This window comes from Mixophyes fleayi, chromosome 1 (assembly GCF_038048845.1).
Source record: "Mixophyes fleayi isolate aMixFle1 chromosome 1, aMixFle1.hap1, whole genome shotgun sequence".
Taxonomy (NCBI): Eukaryota; Metazoa; Chordata; class Amphibia; order Anura; family Limnodynastidae; genus Mixophyes; species Mixophyes fleayi.
In genome coordinates this window covers 290,084,590-290,097,425 of record NC_134402.1, presented here as the reverse complement: position 1 = coordinate 290,097,425, position 12,836 = coordinate 290,084,590, and the positions used below count along the sequence as shown (strand labels likewise).

Genomic DNA, 12,836 nt, shown 5'->3' with positions numbered 1-12,836 from the left:
GGCCTTATTCATAAAATATTTCCAGCACATTGGATAATTATTGCTCTATTATGTGTACTGTTCATATGTACATCATTTAGCTGGCATTTTACATGTACGCAGCATGTATATAGAATTATATTATATGCACAAGAAACATGTATGCTTGCAATGGATTTATGAAATTATGAATTTATGTCAACGATTGATTAGGTTTAAAAAAAAAAAAAAAGTAATCTCTTGCCGGTTCTGTCAGTCTTTCATGTCTAAAAAGAAAAGCCCATGTATGGATACATATATGCTATTGGCAGTGTATTCTTAATGTCAGTACATTTGAATTGATCTAGAAGACCTCTCCCTGCACAAATAACAGTTAGCACAAAGCGTCATGGTAAATTGTATGTCCCTTTCAGCAAAGGTTTAATTGGGTTTTCTGTGCTTAGTGTATACAGAAAGTGTGCTCTGCAATCCCAATCATAATGCAATGTGCATATTACTGTCTATATTGTGTGAATATTTCATTGTTATATAGCACACCTTTTGCACACCGACATCTGTTTGGGATCCATTCTCCAATGTTACAACTGATAAGCAACACTTTATATAGCATGCCTTTTTGACTACAAATCATAAATATTTTTTATTCACAAACCCAAAAATGCTCATCTTATTTTTTTGTGAAAAGGCTTTGTGAGAATAATAATTGTCTTGTATGCGGAATGCTGGTTTCACTGAAATGTGTCTCTAAATATTGTTCTACAATTTATTTATTTTTAAGTAACCAACGTTAAGCAACAATGAATTTAAAAATGGGACTGAGCATGCTCTGAAAATACCTGTCTTGTATGGCCTTAATGTTGAGTAAAGCTAGTTGCTTCAAACCTACATCTAGATACATTGCATTCTTGTTTCCGGGGTTGTAAAAGCAGAATAATGAAATTTGTAGTTTTTGCATTGCTAAAACGACCACGGTACGCTTGCTCATATAAGCATCTGATTCTTGGTGACAGATTTAAGTATGCATTGTCTGTAATGCTTCCTGTATTGGCTAGCATGGGTTTTCTTCTGGGGAAAATGAAGATATAAGGGATCAAGGCAAGGATCTGGGACTGGTAAGAAACCACAATGTATCCAGCCCAAGGATCGCTAACTGCTTGTATTTAAACTATGCATTTTGAAGTTGATATGTAATAGCGGACTTGGCTCCTTCTGCATTGGCAAGCATTTTGCTTCGTGTATCTGCAGAGCCTTCACATAAAGGCAAATTATAATGGATTCCTAAAGCAACTGTTGCCAACAGCCATGCTGGATAAATTGTAGACACATGCTGCAATTGTGATTGGCAATTTGGTTGTTTTAGACTAAACTGTCCATAAACTGGTAGGTGTGTGTGTGCCCACATAATTTGCCTGATCCAACAATGGTTGGACCAGAATAAAATGTTATCCGGCTGGGAGGTAAATATCCTTGCTAGATGATCACACTGACTTCTCTGTGTGTGAGATAATTAGGTGACAGGGACCTTTAACCTATTGCAATCTCTTTGTACAAACTGCCATATCCACCTGTATGGTCAAATTGGCCACATATCCAGTTGTTCACAGTTCATGCAAAGCAAACTGTAAAGTATGATCCTTTTACTTTACATAAAACATTTCTGTACTTGCCTATTTTTGAAAAGGATATTATTTGTTTGTCTCCTGGAAGTGCCTTTGCCATTTTCAGACATGCAGTTATTGTATTTTGGAAGTAATGGTTTTCATGCCATTTCAGGTGCAGGAGTTCTGCACTGTTAATAATTCAAGGATAATTTTTCTGTTTGAAACTACTTCCGACAAAACCACTGTAAATGGTTGCCTATTGGCTACAGCTCATTTGGACAATACATACCCAGTCACATAATGCAGAATGCAAAATGTTGCCTTATTGGGCAGGCAGTGCAATTAGCAACTTGCAGTGATCCTTACAAAATTAAAGTATTTTGGGCAGGATCCCTCTAATGATGAGATACAAGGAGAGTGACATTTTTAATGTTTTCTTGTTTTCATCGTCTAAACTAGCGGTTTCTTTCATGTTAGTAAAAAGTGAAATTAAAACACAACTTGTGCTGCAAAACGAAGAGGTTCAGTACTGTCCTTTCATGGGTAAAGGTCTGCTCAACTCTTGGGAACATTTGAGTGAAGGATGATGAATTAGAGCCCCACAGATGTGATGTTTTTTTTCTGAATCGACTACTTTTTTTTTTTCCTCTTTAACATTGTACATGATTATTGTGTAAAGTACAATATATTTTACACTATGCAGTAATTGTTGTCAATATTGGGCATTACTTCTGTATATGTTACTTTAGAACTCTAAATGAAAGGTTGTTTTCAGTTTATTTAGCTTTATGCACTTGGACAATGGTTGTCACTTATTTTTTAGAAAAAATGCAGAGCTTAAAGTAGTTGTGTAATTTTTTTTTTTAAGTACGTTTTATTAATAGTAACATCGTATCTTTAACAAAATTACAAAATTCTCAAAAGGTACATTAACAAGTACTTGTACATATATAGATAGACACAATGTACAGTTTTTTCTCACCATGGTAGTTGTGTAATTTTAAAAACCTCCTTTCCCTTCATTGTGATCTCTCCTCTATGTAGCAAACAAGGGGCTAGGTTCGCTGTCCTAGGACCTTTCCTGTCACCTGAATCTTGGAACAAGCTGCTGAGCTGTATCTTGCTGCTGCTTAATGTGCACAAGGACCCAATATGGCACATTACCTTCAATGCAGCTGAATAGAGAGGTTCTATTGAAGAGAATTGGATGGGTTGAAATCTCCTGTAGCTTCTGTTTGTCATTCGAGGGGTGCAGGTTAGGAAGACCGGGGTTGTCAACCCAGAACTTGGTTTTTATAGGGAATGTTCAAAAGTATAGTGTGATAATTTTAAAGAAACTTTAAACCCTAATGTTCATATTAGCTAATACTTTTTAAATGTGTTTTATCATTCCAGAAATGGGATTTGTTTCACGTCTTCAATGTATCTGCTCAGAAAATGTTGAAGTTACAAACGGACAGTTTGAGGCTAAGAAAAATCTATTTTTTCCATTAGTATCATTAGTCTGGGGAGCGCTCTACTCAATATCTGGAAGGTTTTGTGAAGGAGCATAGCTTTAATGAAAATACATCTGTCTGTCCCCTTAGCTTATATGGGTTCACACTCCAGGTATAAAGGTACACATTTGTTTTATGAATTTCAATCAAATTTCTATTCAGTTTTACTGGGTGCTTAATTTTCAAACTCTTTTGAATTTATTTCTGAATTATCATTTTGACCAAGATTTTTTTACTTGTCAAAAATCATTGGAGTGTCTTAGATATTATGATCGTGTAAGTGGTATAAAATGTAGAAGTGACGATGGAGCCGATCATAGTGGGACATTTGTGGAGAACTACAAAACCTTGCAATATGGGTCTGATGTAGGCTTGGTGTGGTAGTGGTCATTAGAACCACATGGCAGCATGTAAGTGAAGCGCGCTTCTTACCGTAACATGTGGGAGCGGAGGAAGAATGGAGGAGCTAAAGCTAAGTCAAAGTAATAAATAAACTTAAAATGAGAGTTAGAATTGGAGATTGTAAAGGGAAAGGATAAATAAATAATAAGAGACAACGATCTAGTTCTCGGAGGCAGTAAGGAAGTGCCAAAAACCATTAATAGAGCTGATGAATTGAGTGGAGACTTAAGTCAGGGATACATAAACCTTTGATCTGGAGCTGGTTCTGAATACACTAGTGGGTGATACTAGGAAGACTGTATTGAAGCCAGCTAAAGACCAGTTAACTATCGATAAAAATTCTCAAGATCCTGGAGAACATTTAATGGGACACCTCATCTACAGTGTTAAGAAATTGAAATCTTCAGGTTCCAAAAAAAGGTGGAGACCTCTCTCCGAATATCATTGCTCTGCAAGAACTAAGTCTCCGGTCAAAAGAAAGAGTCCTACAATATAAAAATGTTGACTGAGACTCACTATTTCAAGAGAGAGTGGTTCTCTGACACCTTCCTGGGTGTCGGCCAGATACAGAAGGAGACCATTGCCTGTGACCACTTTAATCCATTTGGAGTCACCCAGCAGGCTGCCGTGTTGGCTTCAATGGAAGAACAAAAGTCTACAAAACTGGAATTATTGGAGAGCTCGGTGAAGAATTAGATATATGCCATGCAAAAGGAGCTGTTGCAGCTAAAACAAGGGGGAAATAAGATTGTGAAATGTTTTGGCACCAAAAAATGGAAGCTAAGGTCTACAGTGCTGGAAGTGTGGTCAAGAAGGAGACTTTCTATAGTGTCTGTCAACCACACTGCCATAATGAACAACAAGCGCTAAGTTGGCATAGGAGAGACTGAGGTTGACATAGTACTGGTAACATATGGGTTTGTAAGAAAAAAGGATCTTTACCTAAATAGCACTCCAGGTGTGGAGTGCTATTTAGGTCAAGATCCTTTTTTCTTTCAAACCCATATGTAATATATATGACCTTAGCACCCCCTCACAAAGTTAAGTTAACTAAGTAGTGAGGTTGGTTGTTGTCTAGTGCGGAGCGGTTTTTCCTTTCCCCTATTTTCCCAGCTTTCCCCTTGGGAACACATAGTACTGGTAACGTAGGGCACCCAGATTGCCAACATGACTGGCCCTGTAATGACTTGTTTTCAGAACAGTAGTTTTTCTCCAAATAATCTAAGTTGCCTACAACCTCTCAGTGAATATGGTAACTAGCCTGCATCCGTGTCAGACTGGAGGGAGGGGGGAGGGTAAAACATTGGCTGGCCACTATCTGCAGAGGGTAAAGACTATACTATATAGCCTTGGATAAGTGAGTGTCAACAATGGAGACAGCTGCTGAAGGTTTAAGTACCTCTGACTTCACTGAAAAAATATTGCTAAAACATCTTTCCACCACCATTTGGGCTGTCTAGATATCAAGCAAAAGCACAACAACTCATTCTCCTGGTTTATGTTGTCTTGGGATCTGTAATCACACTCCTTCAGAGATTGGTTTGCAGACACAAGTAAATTCATATGGCTCCAGGTCTGTATATTACATGCAATGTAACATGGCAATCCATGTGGTGCGGAAGAGGAAGGCCATACCCGCTGACATTTTTAACACTAGTAACATGCATGTAAATGGGTCTGACATGCATTGGGTCAATGTAATACGTCATCTGCAAAATGTCATCATTGGAGGGGACGTGTTTTACAAATTGTAGTAAGGGCAGTTATTGAAATATGCTACTCGCCCACCGTATTCGGGACAATCTGGACATAGGTGCTTGTCTTTAACACAATCGAGATAAAGCGTTCCGAAGTATTCATCGTCTATTCTATTGTATTGTTACTGACCGTTTCAGGCTTTTCCTATATAGTCTCCAATTCGTTTTATTAACAATAAGACTCTCCTCTAGTCTACAAGCTTTCAAGCGTTCTATGAAAACCCACCTCTTCAGACAAGCTTATAATATTCCTCAACCACCCTATTAACCTCACTACATTACCCTATTAGCACCTGTTATAGAACTACACCTTCACCAACATTGTTGTGTGACAGGATCATTTAGCTTATGAGTCACTTTTACCTTTGCAGTCTGGCTGGGCTGACTGCAAATGTAGACTTAACCTCATGTGTTAACTTACAAGGCTCTCTCTGTCTACTGCCCCTTACATCTCTAACCTCCTCTCCATTCACACTCCAGCCCGCTCCCTGCGCTCGGCCAATGATCGCCGCCTCTCCTCCACTCTGATCACCTCTTCCCAACCATCCACTTAACCTCTCACCTCTTCTGGTTCTCCCCTGCCCCCTTTCTCTCTCCCCGTTGCTTCACTGGCTCCCTTTTGTGCCTGACTTTGTTTACCCTCCCTTAGGATGTAAGCTCGAATGAGCAGGGCCCTCTTCCCTCCTGTCTCCATACCTGTTCTTCTGCTCCGTCTCTACTGTATCTGCCTGCCTGGAGTTTCTGAAGTACTGGTACTTTGTGTTTATTGTCCTGTACTGTTTTACCCTGTATAGTCTACTGTTTGTACCATGTACGGCGCTGCGGAAACCTTGTGGCGCCTAACAAATAAACGATAATAATAATAATGTGTCAAACTCCCATTGTCCAATAGATTGTAAGCTTGCGAGCAGGGCCTTCTCACCTCTTTGTCTGTTTTACCCAGTTTGTTTATTAGTTTACTATGTTTGTCCCCAATTGTGAAGTGCTACATAATATGTTGGCGCTATATAAATAAATGATGATGAAGTAAAAATATCAGTCAGACTTGCAATATCTGGGGTCTGTTTTATCAAAGATGTCTTTCTACTCCTGGTTGTCAATTTTAATTCTCCCACTCTAATTTACAGGTACGCTGGCTGTACCATGTTCAGAAACAGTAGTTTGACATTGGTACAAAGGGGAGGGGGGGTGGGTTCTATACAGGGCCTGATTAAGGGTCACAGCCACCCTAGGCTACTACACTGATTACCGCCCCCCCCCCCCCCCCGCACCAATGTGTGGGTAAATAAAAAATAAAATATATATATATATATATATGTGTATGTGTGTGTAAACAAAATTGTAAAACATTAATTAATACATAAAACACACTTCATTATGCACTTCCTCTCTTACCTGATCTTGCAGCGTAGACTACCTGGTGTTCTCTTTTGCTTGTTCTTGGAGCGTTGTCCGTTGCCTGGATTCTGAAAACTTGGGAGATTATAGTGCCAAATTTTAACAAACCCTGAATGATACAAAACAACCCCCTAGTACAGACATAGACAATAAAATATATGAAATTTATTTACACTCATATAGTAACATTTACCAGCCCTGTCTATCTAGTATTTAGTATTCTAGTGACCGCTGAAATCACAGTCAGCATCCACATCACCGCCACACAATACAGAGATCCTTCCCCCACAAGCTATTTCATCACCTCCGCCACCAGCTAATTCATCCCCCCCTATCGACCCGCAACAGACAGTGTATGACCCCCCTATCCAATTCATTAACCCCACCTTGTAGCCAGTTCATTACCTCCCCATTTTCACTTCATTAATCCCCTCCCCTAGCCATTCCATTATCCCGCTCCATCCAATTCATAAGCCCCCCCTGTTCAATTCATAAGTCCCCCTGTAGCTAGTTCATTACCTACCCATTTTTACTTCATTAATCCCCTCCCCTAGCCATTTCATTAACCCGCTCCATCCAATTCATAAGCACCCCCCTATCCAATTCATAAGCACCCCCTCTAGCCAGTTCATTAATCCCCATTTGCACTTCATTAATCCCCCCTAGCCATTCCATTAATCCCCCCATCCAATTCATAAGCTCCCCTCTAACCAGTTCATTACCTCCCCATTTTCACTCCATTAATCCCCCCTATCCAATCCATACTAGCCAGTTCATTAATCCCCCCATATCCTATTTATGAGACCCCCCTCGTTAGCCACATTAGCCAGTTCATTAGTCCCCCCAGTCATCTCCCCCCCCCCCCCCCCCCCCTCCACATCTGATGTGTCCCCCGTCCCCCCTGATATTTAACAAGCTGCACTTACCTTGCTGTCTTCTGTTCCTCCTCTCACCAGCCGGCGCTTCTGTCATCTTCACACGCAGCTAACAGCATCCGACGCTGTTAGCAGCACTGTCACTGCGGGCGCGCTCTCTGTGATTAATGTGGTCACGTGAGATGTGAGATCTCACGTGACCACACTAATCAATACACTGACTAACAGCAGCAGCTAACAGCATTAGATGCTGTTAGCTGCGTGATTGGGTATAGGAACATGCGGGACCGCCCCCTTGTGGACAGGGGCGGCCCCATCAGAGGAGAAAGAAGCCGATCGCCGGCATTTGAATAAAAAAAACAAAAAACACCCCAAAAAAAACAGCTTGCTAGTGTGCCGCGCTGCGCCCCCCAGGACTCAGCGCCCCAGGCTGCAGCCTGGTCAGCCTAGTGGTTGATCAGGCCCTGGTTCTATAACAATGCTGGTAAGGAAACTTGGGGTGGAGATTTCAGGGCTGACTTCCCTTCTCATAAAACAAATATATAGAAACCCTATCCAATTTCTGTGAGCCCGACTGGGCAGGAATTCCTCAGGTAACTCATGTCATTTGATCAATTAAAAAAGAAACATTTTAACCTGAGAAGAGTCTTCTAGCATTGCTTCCGCACAGCACTGGTGTCATGAATTTCATTCCAATCAAGGCCCTATTTGTGTGGAGCTTGTAAGTTCTCCCCGTGTTTGCTTTGGTTTCCTCCCACAGTCCAAAACAGGGAGTAATCACAAAATATTACAACATATCTGTACAGCACTGTTTAATTGGAGCTATATAAATAAACAATAATAAGAAGTAAAATTACCCTACGTTAGATCCCTTACATTTTATAGTTGTGAACACCTATACCTAGATTGACCATATTAGGGATGACGGGGAGTAATGCTATTTTTATTCACTGCCACTCCCTACAATTTGTAATACCCTGCCCCTCCATAGTGTTCCAGTTTACTATAGTAACCCTGTACTACCTATTTTGCAGATAATATATAAAGTATTCCAATGCATAAACTTTAGCTGGCCACAAATAAGCCAGTCCTACTGCTCCGCCATATTGCAATACAACTTTCCAATCCAACCACATATGTTTGTGGCCAAATTGCAGTGATCCACTGCACAGGCTGGATGAACACTGGGCTTTATTGCATGCTTAATTGCAGGCCGTTGGCATAGAATATACTGCCTATGTTTGGTTTATGCACTAAGGATGTATTGGAAGGGCTTTGGATGCTGGCAGACTGAGATATGTAAGAGAGGGTTGGGAGTGTATGAGAGATGTATGGGACACAAATACAAAGGGGACCAAAAGTATTAACGTATTGGTTATAGAAGTAATACGGGCAAATTGAGAACTGGCTTTTTCAGTTTGTGCTCTGTGCTTTGCCGTGATTGTTTTAGTTTTCTATGTGACAATATTTGTATTAAAATAATTCCACTTTGAGCACGTTTGTCCACCAAAAGCTCTCTGACAGACTTTTGTTCATTTTGGTCATTGAATCATGTGCACAAGGCCCAAAAGCTCTCCGTGTTCACCCGATAGTGAACCCCATATATATAAACAAAACAAGTAGGAATTGTTGACTCTCGTGTTAAATTTCCATGAACATTTTATCTGTTTACCATAGATATTTATGATCTCTAATTTTTGCCAATTTAATCTGTTTTTACCGTCCACTACTGTCCTCCAGTTTTCAAATGAAGGTTAAATCTACTTTGAGGCCAAAATGTAACTTCCATAGCTACTTGGCTCATGTAAGTAGTGCATAGCGAGTTTTTAGGGCGTCGTCTTAATGCTGGGCGTTGGAGCCCATCATAACTAGGCCATGTATATTTTAATATCTGACTCTATCACACTCTATGGGGTAAGTGTAAAAATGTTCGATTTCTGCAAGTCGCCGACGGCAACTTTGCAGTGAAAATTTAAAGGGGCGATGGCTTGTGTGTGTGTGTATGTATGTGTGTGTGTATATATATATATATATATATATATATATATAATGTGTGTGTGTGTGTACAATTTATCTGGCCAATTCTGCAATTTAGCCACTTTAATAACTGGTATGCCATGATTTTTTTTTTTTTTGATTTTTAATACATGTGTTGGTGTTAAAATGCTGCTCTACCATTGAAAAGTAATAGAAATCTATCTCGTTCTGTGAGCAGATAATCCTAAAATTTTCATTCATAGATGACCATATTTTAAAAATCCTTTCCTAAAAATTGCAATCTGTATCGTTTATGTAAAATTGTCAACTTCTTTTTCAAGCTCTAACTGAGGGATGAAAGCAGCCAAGTTTTCCCATAATTTAAGTGAATAAATTCCTATATCCGTTTTTAGATTCCCTGTGGTTCCCAATTTAAAAGTGACTGCTGCGGTTTTCCCATATTGTTAATTTGGGGTCACTGGATACATAATGAACATTTCTCTCCAAGGTATTGTTTTACCCAATTATCTAACTGTTGGGCTTTAATGACATCAATGGTTACTATGAGCTAAATGTTGCATCATGGGAGTTGAAATTCCATGTAAATCATAATACTGCCATTGTCTCAGGGCGTGGCTCATGTCCTGAATTTCCAATATGCCAAAACCATGCCCCATCTCATGTGTGCCCACACCCAGTTTGCCTAACAGCAGGTTCAGAACTGATCACCTATTTGTAAATACTTTCAGAATTATGTGCTAACATTGCTCATAGGCACAAAACTGCTTTAAATACTCAGCAATCAATCAGTTTGTGTCTTTTAGTAGAAAATGAGCCAATTTAGCAGATTAGAAAATGAAAGTAAATATGTCTACTTGCTATCGTTTTCGTACAGACTTGCCATTTTGGGCAAGATCTGTAGTTAATGTCTCTTTTTGAGCTTGCATGCAATCCAGAAAATCTAATGATGTTTAAGGCGTTTAACCTCTTCACACAAAATTCTGTTTAGAAATGTCACACATGGTTATGACAGTTTGCAGATGAGTTTTTTTGTAAAAGTCTTCAAGAAGGTTTGCTATGCAGGGGAAATTGAGCAACTGTCTTTTGAGTGCCGCAAATGAGCCCAGAACTGTTTGTGGCCCTGCGATATGGACAAAGGCGTTCAAACTGTATGCTGTTTGTACAGTTAGAAAGCACCAGAGTGCTTCCTTTATTGTTGAAGGAGATTCACTAGGGATTTCATCCTTCAAATAGGGAAATTATAAGGGGAAAACTGGGATTGTTTGTTGTTAACTCCCTAATAACCTTATTAAAAGTGTATCTCTGTACTTGGGAGAATTAAATAAATACATTTCAGTGTTGTTTTTGTTAAATGGAGCAGGCAGTGTCAGAAAAGCTGCAATGCAAATGCACCTGACCAAAAGTTAGTGGGTATAGGTTCATCGGAGCCAATGGCTTTAACCCCCATGTTTAGGGAGCACGTAGGTGTGTGGGACAGTGGAGTATATAGGGATATGTTGTGAGCATTATGGAGATTGGGTCTGTCAATCCAACATAAGTGAAGCAAAGGGTGTCCACAGCGAGTAACAAAAATAGACCTGAAATCTGCCAGACCATGCATATGTAACTTTACTGAGAATGGTAGCAGGCAACAGGTCTTAATGAACTGTCTCTACAAATAAGCCTGTATACCCCAAAAATCCTATTGAAAACTTAGTGTCTTTTAGTGTGACATTTACACATAACCCATCAACTATAAACACACCTCTACAATGTATCATATTACGACATGTACATTTATACTATATTTATGTAATCTCCACATTGCATTATGACATTATCACTCATGTAAGAACAATCAAACATGTACATTGGAAACCGGAAAACTGAAAGACACTATCAGCTTGTTATGGCAACAGTCAACAAACACACTCTGACAAAGGTCCATAAAGGCCAAAGTGGATGGATGAATTGGTCATTGTAAAATAACAATCTTATAGGTCTTGGTTTTAGATAGAAAATATCCAGTTGTTGCTGTAATATTTTTTTGAGACTGCAGATGAATCTCATCAGTGATGTCCACCTTACCTGGGACCAGCAACAGACACGAGAGTGCTTTTGGACTATTTCTGTTTTTGAATGAACCATAGCCCTACTATTGGGCTATTGGGCTGGTCTTTATGTTTTTTTCCATTGTGGAAGCTTTCAAAATGTACTTTTTCCAGGATTGAAGTGAAGGATATATATATATATATATATATATATATATATATATATATATCTATAATATAAATGCTTAGTGGCGTGTGTTAGTCTGTCTGTGTGTGTGTGTGTGGAAAAAATAAAACCAAGCTGCAGCGCCACCTGCTGGGCGGAGTTATACACTGACCTACTAAATTCTTAGTGTGTGTGGAAAAAAAAATTCAGAAAGGGCTGAAATTTGGTATACAAAGATGTTTTTAATTTGTTAATTGTTAAAAGTGTTTATAAAGATTTAAAAAAAAAATATATATATATATATATATTTCTTGAAGGAGAAGTGACAGTTGGGGGAGTGGTTGGTGGTTGCCGGGGGTGACAGTGGGGAGTGGTTGGTGGTTGCCGGGGGTAACAGAGTGAGAGGAGTGTGATACTCAGGACCGCTGAGAGAGATCCCTGTATCTGGATAGATGTGGCGATGAAAATGAAGGATGAGGCGATGGAGAAGAATGATGAGGTGGTGACATGTGGACAAAACCACGTTAAAAAAGGGCGCTTACGTCGGGAAGTAACGCTCTTCCCCTGAGGAGGCCTGGGCTATGGCCCAAATGCATGACAAGAACCTTTTTAACACCTTAAGTAGCTTGATTTGACTAGAATGCATGAGTATCATGCACGGGTTAACTTGTGTGTGTGTGTGTGTGTGTATGTATGTATATGTATATATATATATATATATATATATATATATATATATATATATATATATATATATATATATATATATATATATATATATTCTATATACACACACACACACACACACACACACACACACAAGTTAACCCGTGCATGATGCTTATGCATTTTAGTCAAATTAAGGTCTTAAAAAGGTTCTTGTCATGCATTTGGACCTAGCCCAGGCCTCCTCAGGGGAAGAGCATTACTTCCCGACGCAAGCGCCCTTTTTAATGTGTGTTTATGAGGTAAAATTACCTCACGAAAATGAGTTTGAACCCTCAACTCGTAAATTTAGCCTTTACTACCCCTCCCACGGGGGGGAAGGGGGGGTGATGGAAGTTAACTGACTTCACTATTCTAATTTTTTTGTCAAATAATGTCAGTATACCAAATTTCAGGTCAATTGGATGA

At 39.4% G+C, this 12,836-nt stretch overlaps 1 protein-coding gene across 1 annotated transcript in view; it reads left to right on the top strand.

Annotated features, from left to right (window-relative positions):
- The window catches only part of LOC142155399 (guanine nucleotide-binding protein G(q) subunit alpha), a 102,618-nt gene that overhangs the window by 1,681 nt on the left and 88,101 nt on the right, over positions 1-12,836 (top strand). The gene's annotated exons all lie outside the window — the stretch shown is intronic.